The sequence below is a fragment of the Triplophysa dalaica genome, chromosome 22 (assembly GCF_015846415.1).
Source record: "Triplophysa dalaica isolate WHDGS20190420 chromosome 22, ASM1584641v1, whole genome shotgun sequence".
NCBI classification, from domain to species: domain Eukaryota; kingdom Metazoa; phylum Chordata; class Actinopteri; order Cypriniformes; family Nemacheilidae; genus Triplophysa; species Triplophysa dalaica.
The window spans coordinates 557,858-578,805 of NC_079563.1; positions in this window are offsets into that span (position 1 = coordinate 557,858).

Below are 20,948 nucleotides of genomic sequence, written 5' to 3' on the forward strand. Positions count from 1 at the left end.
GGTGAGTGTGTGAGCTGCATACGAGCTGCTACCGGAGAAGGAACAGACCAGACGTCTGCTATACTGCATTTCTCTTTGACACCACTGCCAGCTGCAATTTATTTATATTGGAAAACCTATGCAAATTAATAATGCATTGTTTCAACTATTTCATTATTTTATTATTGCCACTTGATCCTTTTTTACAAGTTAGCCGCCACATTCCCTTAAATCAAAAGCGATTTGTGAAATCCCACTTGCAGCCTGGATTGTGGGTGAAAGGCTTAACCACCCATGGTGAGGTTCAGCTGAGATGTCGCTTTAACATCATACAACACCAATGCTAGCACCATTTGACATCAGACTATTTGTATATTGATTCTGTTAAATTTCTTGTATTATGTAGACTAATATGGAGTCTTAAAATATATTTAGAGTAAGACCCCTGACTACTGACAAACAAAACAAAACTAGGAAGCAGTGTTGCGCATTTGCAGTGTGAGTGCTGTTGTCCTGTTAAGTCTTGTGTGAGAAAAGGTTCATGGTTTTAATCAATATTTGCTGAAAAATATAATTGGTTTGATGTTGTGACATGACACGCTGGATTAACACCATGGATTTAATGGACATGATTGCAGTTTTGAGAGCAATAGAATAAAGTTTGGTTCGAAAGTTTGTTTACAGAAAACTAAATTACCCTATGTATACTAAACACTGAGACATATTCTGTATATAATTTGTTTGTATACTATAATAATTTGTTTTGTGGTCATCTATGAAATTAAACCATTTCCATTCACATTCCTAATTAGTTTTTGGATGAAGTTTGATACAGCTCATACATTTGTATTATCTGAATTACACAAAAAATGTACGATAATAAAAAAAAACCAAGAAGGTCCACCCCTAAACACAACTGTCACTGGGGGGAAAGCAGATCACATGGAAATGTAGGGATGAGATAATACAAATTCACGAATTATCCACAGTTCCAAGTAAAAGAGTTAATAGTGTTTGACTTTCAATAATTATATATGAAACCAATATGCATTTTATCATAAAAGTCATTGCAACATGTCTTTCATTCCTATTATCATTATGAATAGAGCTAGGTAGGTAATCCATCATGGATTTGAGCAGATATTTGCATATAATTGCAATGAATCAACTGATAATTACTCAGAAATGCATCTGGGGTTGCTGTTTAATGCTTAGGACGGGTTGGATTGGGCCATGAACTGCTAGGCCCAGCTGTCTGTACCACAAAACTTCTTAGCCTAAAAGGCGGGGGAAAGGGGGTTACTAAAATGGCAAGCCCGTCTGTTAATGTGCATGTGTGAGTCTCATGAAGAAATGCCCCTGTCCCCACAGTACATTCGAAACCTTTCCAGTAATACTGAGAATTTTACTCTAATCCTTTGACCTAAAGTAGGTAACATTTAACCCTGAGTTTGGTTTGGTTTGCAAAGATAAACTTGCAAATTTGAAGTATGAATTAAATATTATTTGGAGAGAATGTGTGTGTGTGGGGGGGGGTTGTCATTGTTTTCGAGGTTGACACTTCTAATCACACAACCGCAACATTGATAGGACATCAACGATTTGTGAATGTAACTTCTGTGAATTTCTTGATCATCAATGTTTTAATTACGAAAGACTCGAAAACTCTAAATATGTATTTGACAAAAACATTCTTGAAGTTTGACATGTGCTCTGTATAACTGTGATTTTTCTTAATTGATGCAAGTCATTGCAAGGCAGTTGCTTAGAGTGGTTGGCAGGTTACATGTGTGTTAGGTAGGAAGTATTTTCAGCCTCAGACCCACGGACTGTTGGCTGAACCTATGATGCATAATGCACACTTTCTTGGAAACACTTCAGCAAGTTTGAAATCTTCATCTGATTGGTTGAATTCTAGGGGATTTGCAGGCGACTTGCGCGTCCCGTTCTTTAACGGTACACCTGGAAAAAGCACAAAGCCGTCTGATCGAAGAAGTAAGCTGTCATGTTTACATAGGTCGAAATAAGATTTCATCACGATCGACTTAAGGTAAAGTTCTTAAAAGTATGCCAGGTTCCCGAGATAAATTCATAAAAGTTGTAATTGCTGTTAACATTTACATTTGACAATTTGGTGAATGTACACTGGTCTGTTACTGGGGCCCCAAAAAAATGTCATTGGTTTCTTTACCTGTCAGTCATATGGCTTCTTGGGTGGGCTGTGGCCATTGAAATCGGCCAAAGTTCTCAGATCTTCAATATGACTCGGTAGGAAATTGTTAAGGTGTTTTGAGTTGATAGGATGCTGACCAGGGGTTTACAATTTAAGAAATCTAATTGGTTGCAACGATGATGCTTCCAAGCATTTTCTAGGCAGTTGCAAGCGGTTGCAAGTATATTGTGGGTGGTTGCTAAAGGGCATTTCTCTGCAGCAACCATACAGAGATACAAAAAAATTTTGGCTACAAGACCAATTCCAGAAATGATCTAGAATACTTGAGTATACATTATTTAAGGGATATATACATGCAGTTGTTATCGTAAAGTAAACTCAGACAAGAGTGATAAGTATTTGGATCACTCTGAAGTGGTTTTATTTAAGAATCTGGATGTACATTACCCAGTTTATTACATGGCTACTTAGCACATCAGTAAGCAATTGGTTACAAACATATTTTATAACCCCACTGCTATCTGTTTTCTCAAGGCACGTTGATTTTTTATGAATCAGGTAATAAAATATTTGTAGTACCAAGTAGTACCGGTCAAGATAACCTGGATGAGTCATGTGTAATCTGTTGTTATCAGGGGATTGAAGACACTGTAACGCTGCAGATGACCAATCAGAATGAATTATTTCAGAATTATATCATCAATCTGTTTAAATTGATTACTAGGGTGTATGCAGACAGGACGATGACATACTTCCATGAAAAGGGCTCCCAGATAGGGAGATAGGATTTTTCACCAAGTCATAAATGTGTTTAGTAAGAAAACGTTCAAATAATTTACATTATTAACATCTGTCAAATCACACTCATATACTGAAAAAGGTGTTTTTAAAAAGCACTGTTGTGTTAAACCTGAATAAAGGCATTTGCGCAGACAGGTAGTATTTTTTGTTACATTGCCAACCACTGGCCTGGCATATATAGCACAGCATTTTTTTGCAGATCTATGTGAATGCAGATCATTTTGTCAACATTGTAAAGTGTATGTGAAACCTTTTGAAAACGAACACAAAAAAGTATTCGCTTTCCACTAATTTGTTGTCTTGTAAATGTTTGGTAAATTTGCATTTTCTTAGTGTGCAAGATAAATAGAAATGTATAGAAAATAACAAAAAAAGAAAAACAAACTATGACTTTAAAAAATGCTACATTTAAATGAAATAATTATTTATAGGCCAAATGTGATATTTGAAAGATATTCAGCTTCTTTGAAAGACAGCAGCTAGACAAATAATTACAAAAATAACATATAGAACTGGTGAGATGCTATCTACTTTCACGAGAATTCAGATCACACATGAGGTGTATACTTAAAGAGATAATCCACAATTCCTTTGGCCAACGTCTGTATCTGAACAAACGGCAGACACTGCACATTCAAATATGTGGTGTTTAAATGTTAACAGTTTACAATTTTGATTACGCTTTTAAATCTTAGCAGGCATTTGTAGTAAATAGGTTTACAAGGGTTTAGTATTTTCTTTTGTAACCAACTTTTACATCTTAAAATATGTAAAAATCATTTGGATTAATTGACAGGTGTGTGAGTGGAACGTGTTGTCATAGCAACCTGGTACTTTCTGTTTACTTTCCTGCATGTATGTCCCGCGAAGGACATCTTGTTTAATTCTAAGTAACCCACGACCACTCCTTCTAAAACAGCCAGGAACCGCAGAGTCATATTTGATGAACAACTGTCCTTCAATGATCACATTGGAAATCACATGGAAAAGAATGTAAACAGCTTTGCGGTTTAAAACTTCAGGGCAAAAACTTCAAGCTGTGTATCAAGTCTTCTATATTAAGAGCATGTGTTTTTTTTATTGTATACATATAAATAAAACATTTTTGTATAAAGTGAAAGCACGACCCTAATGCATAAAAGTGAAAAGATTACACTTCCTTATTTTATTTCTTTGCAATTCATCATTTAAAAACATCAAAGTCACTTTTAAACAAAGTAACATGCAACATAACATCAGTACCTCATTACCTGAACTTGATTTAAACACAGACTCCACTCTTTAGCATAGTGGTGACCCACAAACATTTAATGTCAGAAAAGAAAAATTCTCTAGTTTTTACAGAAAAATACCGGCAGCTGTGGTTGCCAGTAAACTACCGTAAAAATACGGGAACATCCTGTTTAAGTCGCCTAATCAATTCACAGAGGAAAACATGAGCAAAACAAAGTATTCATCTTGGAAATATGTCAGAATACTGAAGACGATCACCACTTTCGCTTCGCAGGGACTACAGCATAAAATCCATTACTTGATGTTTTAATGTTGTTTAAATTCACCATTAATGTGTTCTTTCATCCTTCTTTTGGCTGCAATGACATAATTTTATAGCAAGTAATATCAAAAGAAAATGTGATAAGATTTTGTTGTCTGATTTCAAAACATTTTTTTGTGATGTCTTTTAATTTCTTTTCGGGTATTTGTTATAACTGTCTGAATGAGCTTACATTGGAGACTCACATTTGCTGCAATAATCCATATAAAGAGTTTTTGAACAGTTAAAAGGTCTGTATTTGAATTTTGACTCAAACATCAAGAATCAGTGTACGAATCTCAACAGTGGTGACCAACAACTGAAAAGCATACTGCCCCAATGAATGCTGGGAGTCATGGTTGAGTTTCTAGTTTGATGGTAACCAGAATGCATTGCGTTTTTTCAAATAATTTTTTGGTTGTCACCATTGTTGAGATGAACAGGTTTATTCTTGATGTCTGCTAGTCCATTTTCGTGTACACGATGTCTAAAAACCTTAAGAATAGAATTTCATTTCATACAGTAACATAAATGAGGATGACAAAATCACTTTAAATCAGTGCATAAACTCTAAAACAGGCAATGACACTACCAACAAAAAATAACATGAAAAGTTTTTTGCTTAGCTTTATTTCCCCCTGTTCAACACACAGTTGTAAAAACTAGGGAAAGTATTTTTTTACAGTGCATGTAAATGGCCAAAATACTGTTTGAAAAAAATATATCAACAATGTCAGAGTGTTATCAGTATTTTTATGACACTGTCAAAAGATATTACAACACTTGGTACATGGAGGGCACTTAGCATTAACAATTAAGAACAAAAGGACACAGAGCAATTAAAACTTGAAGTGGCAGATGGAACAGCACATCTTTGTAAGTTGTGTTTCTTTCAACAATTCTGAAAATTATTGCAAGTATTTATTAAATAGAGCGAAAGCTGCAAAGTGCTCAAAAAACAATGATTCTCAGACTTTAACAATGCTCAGCCTCATCTCCATAATCCTCCGTCCAGATCTCAGCAAGATAGAGAAAAAGGTGGCAATCAGAACCGGTCTGGCTGTGTCATCGTTGACAGCTTTATTAAAAGCGAAAGGCTGAATTGCTGTGTGTTCACCAGCATTGCTGCTTGCCGTTTGTGCAGAATTGTGGAAGTGTGATGCCAATTGACCCCAATGCACACAAAGAAGATCAAAGGCGGTTCTCCCCTCATGCGACCGCTGGGTTTCACAGTGAAGTGATTATCCAAGCGCATGCAGACAGAATCCTGTTACAGGCATCTGAAGTTCAGCTAGAGGGCTTGAAAAATTAGACGGACTTTATTACCCGTGGAATGATTCATTTGGTGTATATATATATATACATGCTTAAATTAAGAATTTTGGGGGGAGGTTTCTCTGAGGTGCAATTTTGTAAAGTGGACTGTAGAGTAATACAAATGAATAATAAACATGAAAAACAATTTATTGTAAATAAATAAAAAAATTATTCTATCCCTTACTTTCTTATATGGTGTCATTGTGTTTATGTTTTGAGATAGTTGTTCACGAGCCCCCTGTTTGTCTTAAGATGTTTAACTGCTCACTGTTCTTTGGACGAATCCCCCAGGTCTTGCACATAATCTGCTTTTTAACACCTTTCTGCATATTTTGTATGAAGTTGAGATCCATTAATTCCACAATTCCATAATTATGGATGTAAGCCTTTAAACAGCATGATTAATGTTAATTGTTATTTTTATAACTTTTTTTTCATTTAGTAATGACCTTTAAGAGCTACATGGAATATTTTAATTTCACCCGAAAGACAAACTAAAATAAACACAGATCATTCACGTTTATATAGGCTACAATCACATTATGTTTTTACACTTTTCATTTTCTGATTTGTCATATTTGCTGCTATTTGGATTCCTTAATTCCTTTGTAAAAGATAACAACTCTCAGTACTTCAACAGTCCCTCCACAATGAGGTCAGTTGAGCAAATCTGTCTGTCATCACAGGTGATTTCATCACGCTCCATTGCTTTAGATATGTCCTCTGCTTCTTGCACTAATGAAGTTGCCTTATGCAGAAAAGCTAATGAAACCTCTGATAGAGATTTTCTTACATCACATCATCCACTGCTTCAATGTTATCATTAGGGAGGAACATGTTTTCTTTTTGAAGGGCCAGTTGACCTCTGAAGCTGAAATGGTGATAAATGGGGCTTTGGGAAAAAACTCTGAACTTGTTCTTGGGCAGAAAAACAAACATTCAAAAGATGAGAAAGTCTATTCTTTCTAAGAATGTACAATTATATCATATAATTTAGTAATAAGGCATATAGCCTGTTACAGTAAAATTGTCAATCCACTTATGTGAACATATCCGTTTCAAAGGGACTAATTTGTTTATGAAAGCAATTATTCTTCACAATTATTTCATCATACAGTATACTTTGGACCATCAGACTGTCTGAGTGCACGTCAATATGGAGACGATTGTTATCATCCTCTAACTGCTATAAAAGTAACCTGATCATGATAAACGGATACTTCAACCTGGTTTTATGGCATACTTTTCTCTTGCTCTCCACAAACCTTACGTACCATTCAAGCAATAATATTTGTTTTGGTGCAAGGGCACTTTGCACTAGTAATAAAGTGTGCTACATATGCTATTGCTTTTATGGCACCAAAAAATAAAATGAGAAATTATAAAGTGTACAGTGAGGAAAATGAGATCACAGTGAATCGACCTCTATCTGAGATATTATAATATAATTATAATTATATAATAATCTAACACTTTTTTAAATATTTGTTATCTCACAAGCGTTACAATATGTTCGTTTTTTCTAGAAATATAAAATAACATAAACCCATAATCCAGCCACAGGACAATTTATGACCATTTGTATAGACAAAATGCGATGTAATACTGTGCAAAGGTTTCACTTTGTTTGGACTGCCATGCCGGTATATGCAATATAGATATGAACAAAAACAACCTTCGACATTAATGACATGAGAGTTGACAAAACCACAGAGTATAAAGTCCAAACAAAGAACAAAGTCAAAGCATGCTGAAAACATAAACATCCATGCTGTATAAAGAAAAACATTGTGTCCCAACAATCAAGCGGGTTGTTTTTTAGTTGTAAAGCAGTAAAAGGCTTCTTCTTGCTACCATTGGTGGAAAGGTTGTATCTAAGGGCACTTCCTGTAGATTCTGGGCACATGGGAACACCGGCACTTCACAAATTGTTTGTCAGAAAGGGGGAGAGAGATGGCAAACTCACCATTAACGCATAAAAGGTCAGTATGTCCTTTTGACCTTTTGCTCGAAATGGACCACTGCAACATTACCATCCGTTACTATACAGCTGAAGAGCTTAAATGGTTTATTTTTAGTTCACATGTTATAAATAAGATGAAGTTGCAAACAATACAATCTAAACTGTTTATATACTAAATGTTTTAGCCTTTCCGGGGTTTGAGTTGCTGACAATACTAACACTTCTCACTTATATTTCTTCTTTCCTTTTCATGCAGCAATACAGAAAGTTGAATAAGAGTAATCTTATATATGCAGACTTCTATTAGCATGGTCTGGTCCAGTCTAGTGATTATTCGAGCCGAGAAATGGCCACTTAGAGAGATAAGCCCCTCAACTGAAACCGAAAGTGATAGCACCAGTTTGTGTAATAAATTACTGTATTCATTCATTATATTTTTTCAAGTTGGCCCTGAATCTGCAAGTGTATATTTTCTGTTGTTTTTAAACTCTCTACAATAAATGCCATCCAACCTGCAAAAAAATAGAGCCCAGAGGTCAGTTTGATTGTTTTCCGAGGTTGCTGTTTCCAGAGCTTGCTGAGGTGATTTGATGGAGTTGTCAGTTGTGTTTCATTTAAGTATCAACTTAATCTCAGATGTTTCTTTTAAGATTTTGTAGGAGGAATAATACAAATCAAACAAATAATGTTAAAATACATTTGTAGTAGCTGTACAATTTATTTGTTTTTGGGTAAATTTGTTGAGAAACGTTTGTGTTCATATTGAAATCTTCAATAATGCTGACTTTTGTGTGTATACTTGGTAAATCTGTGATCAGTTTGAAACATTGTTGAGATATTTTCTGAAACAGGAGAATAAAGCTTAAATCTCCATTTGCTCTTCACTAAATCTAATTTACGTCCGATACATTTATCAGGGTTTTGTGAACTGTTAGGGAAGGTTTCCCGGACAGGATTTAAAGCTAGTCCCAAACTAATTTAAATGTTAGAGGTGTCTTGATCGAAAAGAACTAACGGTGACTTATCTTAAAATATATCAGTGTGGTTGTTTTGTCTCAAGATGCAAACCCGTAATGTTTTTTTGTAAAGTATGTTTTTAAAAACTACTTAAATATCAAAATTTTACTAAGGGCTAGTTCTGGTTTAAACTAATCCCTATCCGGTAAAGTGTGTTTAACCTTTATAATGTCACTACACTAGATATACACTAACTACACTAGAGCAAACAGGATTCTGCTCATCTAATTAATGGCTTCAAGCTAAAGTCTAATGGCGCATTTCCAACCTGTGACGTCTGTGAGGTTCACAGTTTCATTGGTTGACACTACATGCTGCATCGTGTTCCAGTAAAAACAAACCATCGTTTTTAAAAGTTTGTAGTGGTGCGTGTAGTTTCAGCTGTATAATGTTTGAAATGGATAGAAAATTCGACAGATGGACCAACAACAAGATCCAGGCTTTATTAAGCGTTTTTGCTGATGATGAAATCTGACAGGAATTGGAAACGATGAACCCTATAAAAAGTTAAACTTAAAAATATTGAGTTGGTTATGCAAGCTGGGGATTATTGCTCAAACGAGTGTCTATCGCTTTATGTTACGTCATCTATGTTCTACATTACCGCCCCCTCCTGGACTAAGAGGAGCCATCACATGCACTCCTACTTCAAGGGACTGATTTGCCTAATCTTCACGGTACTTAAGACTGCTATTGAAATTAGAAACGCAGACAGCAACAGAATTGGGGAGAATAATACCCCTGGGAAAAAAAGTTCCTGGGACAAATTGTTCCAAGTAATTTCGGTGGAAATGTGGCATAAACGATGACACTTATTGTTTGCATAAGCAATATTTTGTGATCTGATTGGATTTGGAGTTTTGCTTCCAATTTGCTGGCAAAACTTCATAGCCCACAGGCTATGAAGCTCTGTGGGCATGCTATCTGGGCTCCACCATAACCAAGTACATTTATAACAATAAGCACATGGTGATTTTAATTCAGTCTATTGTAGATAGACAATTGCATTGTTCATAATGCCAAGATAAAACAGTGTGATTCGAATTTCAATAAATACTTTAAAGCTTGTCTTATTTTATGTAGGAGAACCATATTAGGCAGTGTAAAATGTCCTCCAGCATTTGTTTATTTGATATTATAAAAAATCTCCACGCACCAGACATCTCTGTCTCTGCCTCAACTATAAAACCAGATGGTTTCTGACACTTGCAAAAGCTCGAAAACATCACATCCTACAATTCTCTTTCACACACACAGACACAATCAGCAGCAGCACAAACACACACACGTAGACACACACACACAGGCCCTTCTGAGATTCACATCTTGAAGAGCACCCACCGTTACCTTCCAGAACACACACTGCCCTTGAGCTAACAACAGCAACAAGAAACTGCTGCCTGAACATTTATTTAACACCTGAGATGTCTTCATTCCACACTCAATCCGAAGCTCCAGCTGTACCGCAAATGTAGGCCACCGAGGTGCTCCAATCAACCTGCTCGGTCTCTTTGTCAGCCACAAACTTGCAAACTCTCTAATTTAGACATCTCTGAGCATTTCCCATCCCCCCTCCCCTAGATTGAAGCCTGTGAGGTTCCTGTGATACTCTCATCTTTATGCTAGCAGCGCAATCTCACTCACTCTATGTGTGTCCTACTTTCAGCAGCCCAGCATGAATAATGTGAAGCAAGTCTCATGAAAGAATCATTCCCGGCGATGAATTATTGATCCGACAGAGAAATGTAAGTGTAGGTTACAAAGTGTGTTTACCCACACAAAGTTAAGCACTCTGCTTTATTAATCAACACTAGTTGCAAAACCGAATCTGTGTCTTTGATCCATAGTCGCTTCTTTCATCCTGTGAAGCATTACATATGAAACTCAGGATCCTATATTAATAAGTTCAAATGGAAACATTAGAATGGCTTTATTGAGTTAATCAGAAACACACAAAAAATGAATAGAAAGAAAGAAAGAAAGAAAGAAAGAAAGAAAGAAGGAAAGAAAGAACAAATGATTCTAATGCCTAACGTCATTTCATATACTGTCTTAAAGACATTTTATGCAGATTTTGTATTAGCATGTAACACATAGTTTATTTTGGCTTTACATGTCATTTTGCAGCGTGTTTATTTCAAACAGTTCATGCTGTTTATTTTATAGACACAATCGACACAGAGTATTATCCATCTTGTGAATGCTAGTTTACTCGTTTCTATGTGTCTGAAATAGCACCAGTAAAACTCTGGAAAATTAACTGTAGTTTATTTGTTTTTAAAGAGCTCATCAGGTTTTGAATAAATTTGATCAAACATGTTTGAGTTCAAATTCAAATCTTCACTAATATTGACACTTGCACAATTGGAAAATCTGAGCTTAGATTGGGACCAGGTTTATGTAGAAATATCCTCCTGTAACTGTAGTGAAGACCTATGAGAGAAATATCTGTAACACGGGAGAGGTAAGAATTGTTTTCCTTTCGCTCACCATTTGGTCTTATTGCTTTTTTAAGAGGAACAAGTTAGGTATTAAAGAGATATCACATCGTTTGTGTCCTTCTTAAACATGTGTTTTTGTTTTTGCTATTAATCATTATTATTAGTCACCCTGTATGTTTGTCACTGGGTTTTGCAACTATCTAACCAATATATTTTGCTAAAAAGTGCTTGTCAACTTTGACAACACAATACTTAAGATATATGAAATGTCTCGGTTGTAGGCCTGGACTGTAGAGTGCACAGATGTTGCAGACATTTTGACGCCATCTTTGGATTCAATAAATACACATTAGATACACTTGAGATAAATCTGGGAAAATTGTTATGACAATGATATGCATGCATCTTGTCACTACTTACCTGTTTTAGAACAAGCAGGAGCTTGACTGGTTGTAGGTTTTTTTTAATAATCATTTTTATCAGCTGGGTTGTTTTCCTTATCCAATGTAAAATCTGCGTCCTGATGTACAACTACATGGGAACTAACATTTCAAGTGTAGTTGCAACTTTATTCATCAACATTGAGCTACCATCCCAGCAGTATCTTCATTAGGCCATAAAGACATCATGCAATGAAATTATTAGTTTTAAACAATGAATTCTGCCAGTGGGCACGATGTGTTCTCAGGTTTTTTGGTTGGGAGATAATTATAGATCTGAAGAATGTAAATCTACATGATCTTCAGAGATAGTAAAGAGTTACAGAAGTGCTGCGTTGGATTATAGAAACATTTTAATACCACTGGCATGCAAATGTAATGTAAATTTGCAGAAGTCTTACAAAAGTTATTTAGTTGTTGATTTAAGTGTAGATAAAACTATTGTGTTTAAGGGCATGTTCAAAGCATTACAGTTACAATTATAGTTTAAATAGAATACACTTAATTCTAAATAAGAAGGCACTATGTGCAGTGTTATGATCCCATAATTAGATTTCTTGCTATAGAACTTCTACACTTAACAAAAAAATTGCTCTTCGGACTGAACCCTTAAAAGGTTTCTTTAATGTTCTAAAAAACAATTCCTTGTAAAAGTGTATATCTGTTATAGATACATCCTAAGTAAAAGGGAAGTTACATAAAGTAAAATATCTGTTTTTCTAAACACAATATGTTGGCTTTACATATTAAACATTACTTTACAAGTTGTGCTACAGTATATGTATTCTTGGATTGCTTAGAATTTTTTTAATAAAGAAATAGCTCATTACTTAGAGTATGCACATTTTGCTTACTAAACAAAACTTCAATTTTATTATGAATTTCAGGATTTATTCAAGATTTATTCGAAATATGTTTTTTCACAACTTAAGTGGGCTACAGTGAAGTCATGACTTTCAACAGTGTCTCCACCAAGAGCTGTCTTCACTTTACCTGTCAGAATTACTGTAATCCTTCTTCATTAAATGATAAAGATGTATTTTTGAAAGACTTTAAAGTGTCTTCGTAGGAATGTTCTTTTTAACGAACGTCCCATTTTGTCTTAAGACCTCCAGATGACATAAAAAATGATGTCCTTCCGCAAAAATCTCTGCCTGCTCTGTTGCAACCGGCGTCATAATGTCATTTTGTTATAGTATGCACATTGGATTACGATCAACAACGCAAGTGTAATTATTCAAACACATCGCCATACGTCGACAAACACAAAATGAGAAGCACTTCAGGCTATCCGTTTCAAGGTTCATCAACAAATATGAAAAATAGCAAAGTGAAATTTTGCACTTACTACAGGCATGATCACAAAAGCAATGCTCACCCGTAGTGCTGTTGGTTCAATGAAATTTGAATGTTTTCTTACTAAACACATTGTTATCACTTGGTGAAAAATCCCCTTAATTCTATGAGGGTGGAAGTTACCTAGCTGGCAGCGATTTCAACAGAAGTACGTCATCATCCTGTGTACATATACCCTATTTTAGTTTTAATTACACTTAGAATTAAATCTGATGTATAAAGCAACAAGGCTAACTTACTGTATGTCATTTAAATATAGACACAGTTTGTAAGTTAAAGGCAGTGGTTTCTTCAATAGTATTTCTGGCTGTAGAAAATCTCCATACACCCCCCCAAAAAATTGAGATGCCTCGCTATAGACTAAATTATAATGAGTCAATCAAACCGAGATATATGTTGTATAGAGTGCAATAGTTCCCATCTTCCAACTTCCAACTTCCTGGCAGCGCTACATGCTGGCCTGGCATGACTCCATTACACCACAGTGCCAATGAAAGGCTTCAGGCTCCTTTCAGAGCATGTCAGATGTGGGAACGTATGCAGACTGTTGAGACCATAGCATCATCAGTATTGTGCGTCTCCATCCTCCTCTGCTTTCCACAAGGCGGTCTGTGTAGTACTGGATCTGTGGGGCTGATTTCCTCTATATAGGCCTGACCATCTGCCTGTGGCTTTTGATTGACATGACTAGCAAGGGAAACACAATTGTGGCAATGGCTGAGGGCAAGGGATACTGACTGCAAGCTCGATTGACGTGACCATAAAGAATATCGCCTGCTGTTCATCACTGCCACTTCTAACACAAGACTCAGAGGTGGGAGAAGGTGGAAGATCCACAGCCAGTGATGTAGTAGCAGATTGAATACACAGAATATGAATAATACTACAGAATTCAGATTCACTTTATAGGACTAGGTGTTATACTCCCACCACCTCAGTTTTTTCACTGTTTCACATCAATTCGATTGTCTTAGAAATCCATGTTGAAAGAAAATCAACAGACACAGTATCATTAGGTTTAGTATATAAATCTGAGTATCATTCATGACAAAATTACTGATAAACATACAACCGCAGAAAAACATGATTAGACCATACCCAATTGTAATTTCAAATCAGCATATTGATGTAGCGTTGCTGTTACAGTCTTGTGTTTGTTGAATTTAAACAAAATAAAACCTCAGGAGTGACATAAAGTCATCCAACAGTAATTATGTAAAAGACTGACACATGAAAACGTCTTGGTTACGTCTGTAACCTCAGTTCCCTGATGGAGGGAACGAGACGTTGTGTCAAGAACGACAGATGGGGTTCGAACTTGAGAACACATCAACTCTGACTACCATAGAAAAGGCCAATGAAATTTGGCGAATGAAATTTGCATGCCGGTCTCCACTCCTGGATGTCCAGTATAAAAGGAACCCGGCGTGCAGCATTCATTTACCTCTTGTTCAGAAGAGCCTGAGGGCCTCTCACGACTGCGGCAGAATACGATACGTGTTTGTGCCATAAGGGACACAACATCTCTTTCCCTCCATCAGGGAACTGAGGTTACAAGCGTAACCAAGACGTTCCCTTTCTGTCGTTGTGTCAAAACGACAGATGGGGTTACCAATGGAAAAATGCCACAACGCTGAATCGCGTCACAATCTCTAGCGAAGCGACAGTAACAGGCCTGGAGGTCGTCACCACGACTTGCCTCGTGACCTGCCCAGAGGGACCTTAGTCCGTCGAAAGGTCATGGAAGACCAGGGGGTTATGGTGCGTCGGCAGCAAGGCGTCATCACCATGCGTCTGCTGACGGTGTGCCACGCTCTCCTCGGAACTTGATTCTGAAGCCATTGTTGGTCTCATGTGCATTAACCCGAGGGGTATTACCCCCGCGAGGACGCCATGTGTCCCAGGAGCCTCTGAATTGTTTCAGGGGGACCGCTGTTTGCCTGAAGTGTTCCAGGCAGTTCAACACCGACTGGGCGCGTACTGTGGACAGTCGCGCCAATATGGTGACAGAGTTGAGTTCCATACCGAGAAAGAGGATGCTCTGCACTGGGGAGAGCTTGCCCTTCTCTCAGTTGACCTGTAGTCCCAATCGATCTATGTGGAGGAGCACAAGTTCCCTTTGTGGACATAACAGATCTCGCGAGTGTGCCAAGATAAGCCAGTCGTTGAGATAGTTTAGTACCCATACACCTTCCTCCCCTCAGGGAGATAGGGCGGCTTCCACGATCTTCGTGAAGACCGTGGGGACAGGGACAGATCGAAAGGGAGAACAGGACGATTGCCACAAAACCAATCCTGACACCTGATGGATGTCAGGATGCGCCTCTGCGTGAGCATCCTGAACGGCAGCTTGTGAAGGTGCTTTGTTCAGGGTACGCAGACCTATGGGGCGGGACCCGCCGCCTTTCTTGGGAACAATGAAGTGCGGGCTGTAACCCACTGAACATCTTGGTTTTGAGGGACGAACTCGATGCCTGTTTCGCCAGAAGGGAGGTGACCTCTACCCGAAGTCTGGAGGCATCCCTGCCTCTGACAGAGGGAGAGAGGATGCCCCGAAACTTGGGAGAATCTCTGGCGAATTGGATCGAGTAACCTAGACGGACCGTCCTCATTAGCCACCGAGACAGTGTGGGCAGCTCTCGAGCTCCCAGGGACTGTAACCGGGGGACCAAGGGGACGGTCTGCTTCACCATTCCCACGGGGGGCTGGCGGAGCTAACCATGTCACGGGGGGGTCCCCGGAGGAAAGGTTGGCTCCGCCTTTTTGCCTGCCTGGCGGGACAGGTGCACGCACTGTAGGTTTGAGAGTGGTGGCCGCTGTCGTGTGTGTACGACCCTACGCCTCACTAGGGTGTGAGGTCGGGTTGCCGGGCACAGTCCAGTGGAGTGTGCGATCGGCTGCAAGTACACCCGGAGAGAACGGAAAAACTCTGTGAGTAAGTGGGCGCCAGGCCCTGAAAAGGGTCCAGTTTTGGTGACGAGGCAGGAGCCATCCCGTACCGACCGATTAGAGCCGTGGCTGTGAAGGTCGAGCCTGATGTTGTTCTCCCTGGGGTCTTCCCATGAGTGAAGTGAGAAGGTTGCTGACGGGGTGGAGGTTTCCCCATTGACCTCCGCTTCCGGGGTGCCGCCTGTGATGGCACAGGAACCGGAGCCGATGTCGAAGGGGTCCTGGGCTACCGTGAAGCAGACGTCGCGCGGGGTCTCGGAGGCCTCTAGGCGGCCGAGTCGCGGCGTGGTAAAATGTGGCTAGTTGCCACTGTCTGCGTTTTCACCGTCAAAACTGCTGAGCGCAGTCCTCGACGGTGTTACCAACAACCCACCCTGCGAGACGGGTGCATCAAGAAAGCGGACTTTCTCTGTGTCACTCATCTGCGCAAGATACAGCCGGGGTGTCTCTCCTAGACCACTACCGTGGACATCGTCCGACCCAGGGCCACGGAGATCCAGCATTATACCTGGGTCGGCCTTACCCTCGTGGAGCTCTCTCAACGCCTTGGCCTGGCGGACCTGCAGGATGGCTATGGCGTAGAGAGAGGAGGCAGCCTGGCCCGCGGCAGCGCAAGCCTTCAACACCAGTGAGGCCGAAATCCTACACGCCTTGGACGGTAGGCGTCGACATGATAGCTGCCTCAGTGTGCTGGACGCCCAGACACTCGACGCAGCTATCGTGTCCATCCCCCTCCTCGATGAGAGTACCACACCCAAGAGAACAGCGGGACATTCCGCGCTGGAGAATGCTCAGTCCTGAAGAGGACCTTTTTAGAAAAAATGTCTAACACCTCCGGAACCGCCGAGACGCCCAGGGGAAGGTCGCTGCAGGTAGGGATGATCCACTCCTCTACGTCGTAGATCCGGCAATGTAGAAGAAGAATTTGTTGAATTCGTTTTGTTCGTAGTCATGAGCGAAGGCTCTGAAGAATAAAAGGTAAATGAATGCTGAACGCCGGCTTCCTTTTATACCGGACATCCGGGGGCGGAGACCGGCATGCAAATTTCATTTGCCAAATATCATTGGCCTTTTCTATAGTAGTCAGAGTTGATTGATTATCAAGGGCGAACCCCATCAACGTCGAGAGACCGACAGAAAGTGAACTGTGATAAAAATCGAGGTAATAAAAAATATCAATTTTGAACTTTTCGTATTACATGTACAAACACTTGTTAATATGCAGTAAACTTGTTTTATTTAACAGCATTTGAGCTCTGAAAAAATACAGTGTCTTTTCTGTAATTTTGACCTGTTTCTCTAGTTTGAATTTACTGCAAATAAATGCAAAAAGAAACATTGAAATTGAAATATTGTTATTTTGGGAGAAATATTGTTAGTAGCTCACAGAAATAACATTTTAAAATTAGTTTGTCTCTAAAATGTTCTCAAATGTTTTTTTCCCGGCTCTATATTTTTAATAGTCTGCATATCGATAAAAAAAGTCTGAGATGCATTTTGCTGGTCTTGACATTACCATTTCTTTTAGCTGAGCGCTTCAACATCCTGTATGGTCCGTCTGGCTACAGCATATGTACCATTTCAGACTTTTTAAATGAATGTATAAAATTGCATTTAAAGGATACAATAAAGTTGTCTTCCTTCTTGAATTATTACTTCACTAAAAAGATTTATTTCTTGTTGGAAAAAGAAAAACTGTGTTTTTGGTGACTTGTTACTACAGCCTGCTTTCCTGGAAAACTGATATAATTTTTAAATATGATATTATTTTAAGATCACCAGATAAATGTTGAATCATTCTTTTGATGTCTTTGAGGAAGTGTTCCATAAACATAGCCTCTTTTGGATGAGCTTTCATACCTTCAACAGACAGCAGTCTTTAAAATTTCATACCCTTTGCTGTGATAACCTTACAGTGAATATTTCATAGTGTTGTATGGAAAATTACTATGAGGGCAAATCAGAAACATTACACTCAAATGTTTATTTTGATGTTTTCTTACACAGAATCATCTTGTCAAAACGCGTGAATAATATATGTGACTTCTGAAGATTTTAACAGCAGTAACTTGAGGGGCAGACTAAAATGAACAACTTAAATGTCAAATTAAAGCAAATATGACAGTTTACATTTTCAACAATGCAATTTTCAAATTGCACAATAGCCTTTCCAGTATGTGATTGTGTCACTTTTGGACGCTGGTATAACAATGTTAAAAATGTCTTCAACATCTGATCTTATCAATTGTATTTGATTGTATTTTCCCTTATTAAGAAGCCTTGAAACAATAGATATTTGTCTGTGGTGAATAAAAAACGCCTCAAATAAGTCATAAACCCTGATAGAGATCACACCAAGCATGCAAAATTCACTTCTGAAAACAAACTCTCACAGTCAGCATTTTTCTCCTCTTCAAAATCCTTATCAGGCGTGAAAGAAGCTCATTTCATTGAAAAGAATACTAACAATTATCTTATGATTAATCATTTTGGTTGACTTGTGTATCTTGGTTGGAGTCTGATTTACTTAAGAATGCTAGCAAGGGTTTAACACTGTAAAGAGATGATGTTGAGATGTTTGTTGGTTAAGGATTATGAATAATATATATTTCTGATATTGTAGACTCTAAAAACGCTGGGTCAAAGAGGGACAAACCCCGTAACTATGTTAAATTAACCCAGAAAATGTTTATATTTGATCCAACAAGTAGTTCAGGTTAAATTAGAACCCAACTTTTGTGTCTGTCCCTTTTTGACCCATAGCTGTATGGAACTTTGGAAGACAGGGTATAGTTGTCACCTTAACAAGAGATATATTCAAAGGAGTAAAAATTGTGACAACTAGCCACCAGCACCCCGATAAAGAAACCAGGTTGATAAAAAGATAGATTGTATGATAAGTAATGGTATTGGCCATGGCAGAAGCTACAGTGATTTTATTGGTGTATTCAAGGAAATCCTTCTTCTATTTGCAGCCTGGGTTAATAAAAGATAGCCAGGCACTAGAGGGACGTCTCAGTGCGCATGTCATGTCTGCAAGCTAAGTCTGTTTTCATTGCTTTGCTTCACCAACAGAAATCTAGCGCTGTACCAACAATCCATTCCTTTCACATCTCCTGCCCATTCCCCCTTCAGTGAGAATGACAGGCTCGCCTTGCTCTGGGAGCCAGGGTATAAAAGGACGATCGCACCTCATTAAAAAAACATGCAGCGTGGTCGAATCAGATTCTGCGTTAATCGCCAGAGACATGGCGTAATGTTTAATTTTGTCGATGATGGAGGCACTTTCGCCTGAGGTAACTCCAGTCAGAGCCATGTTTGCGTGCAAACCTTCACTTAGAGCTTGGCTGAGCGTCGGAGTCATTCACATGAGCGTAATGTTACAGGGAAAGGCAGGGCTCGCTGGAGATGCACGCAGCTTTTGGGCCAGTCAGAGGAGGAGGTTGCGTGATGTTTTATTGAAGCAGTGTCCTCTGAGAGGCACTAAAAAAATACTCAACGCCTTCGCAAACCTGTCTGTTTTGGCTGTCGAGAATGGCTCCCAATCACGGAAGAATAAAAACATCAAAATAAGCTAATCGAGATAGGGCTTGAAGTTCTCTGCCCCGGAGGATGCTGGGACTGTGAATGTGGAGGACATGGCACGGCAGCCTATCTTAACACGCACACACAGGACGGCGTAGGACCAACTCGTACATACGTTAAGATACAGTGCTTGCTGCTTATTTTACAACACATAAAAGAGAAATTGTTCACTGTCATTTCTGACACAAGTCACAAGCATTTAAAACAAATCACCATGTGCAGCTACAATGTCAGACATGGGCATAAACAAAACTCATTAAACACTAAATAAAGTCAAGGAATTTCTTAAGAGAAATGAGTGGTTCTGTATATGGTGGTTCAGATTCGGTTTCTATATTTAAAATCATAGTGATTTGCATAGCACAATCGTTTGGCTGTTTATATTCTTCATGATTATTTTGTTTGTTCACCTAATGTGAGTTCATAATGAAGGCAGCAGATTGAAATTAAGTGCAATTCGGATTAATATGATGAGTTCAGATGCAAGTACATTTACTATTATAACATTTCCATCTGGTAAGAATAAGATGATCTGTGTCCCTCGGCAGTGCAGAAGAACTGCTGTCAGCTAAAATCATTTTACTTTTACTACAACAATGTAATTATATGCAGACAGCATATTGAATTAAAAGACAGACAAGACCACCTCGACAGCTTTTTATTTTCACGGTGACTTGTGACCCTGATATGTTCTTGGCACAGTATGCAATACCTATTTGCACTTTCAACGAATGAATACTGTATGATATATAACACTGTACATAACATAACAATGCTATGGTCTTTGTTAACCTTACAGTGTTGGGACATTAGGATAGTAATACCAGTCATTTTTTATATTATGAGGACACTTTTTTGGTCCCCATGATAAAAACATCTCATTTTATGATATCATATAATTCTAAAATATTGTTTATTTGAAAATGTAAAAATGAATAGTTCTGCCATGCTCTAGACGGCGCAGTCTTAAAGTCTAAACCTATCCGACATAATAACTACTACATGGTGAAGCGATTAGTTCCCTCCGTATCAGCAACCAATGAGCTTGCTGCTCTTCATTTAAATCTCGGCTAGTCATTGTTGCAGCAGTGCAGCGTGTTTCAGAACCCTCCTCCTTCCCCAGCTCCACCTGTATAAATCTGCTACAAGGACCACGTAAGCGATGGTTTATCACATGTTATATGTGCAGCAGCAGCATTCCTTAAATGCACACAGCAGCATGTTGTGGATATATTGGAAGTAGCAAGTCTCCTTACTTGCTCCGCCGCAGCCGCAGCGTAGCAGATCTATTCCGCCAAGAACAATTACATTATATGTCATGGACACTACCATGTATTAGACACATTACAAATTAAACAATATTGCAAATATTAAAGGGTCAGACCAAATAATG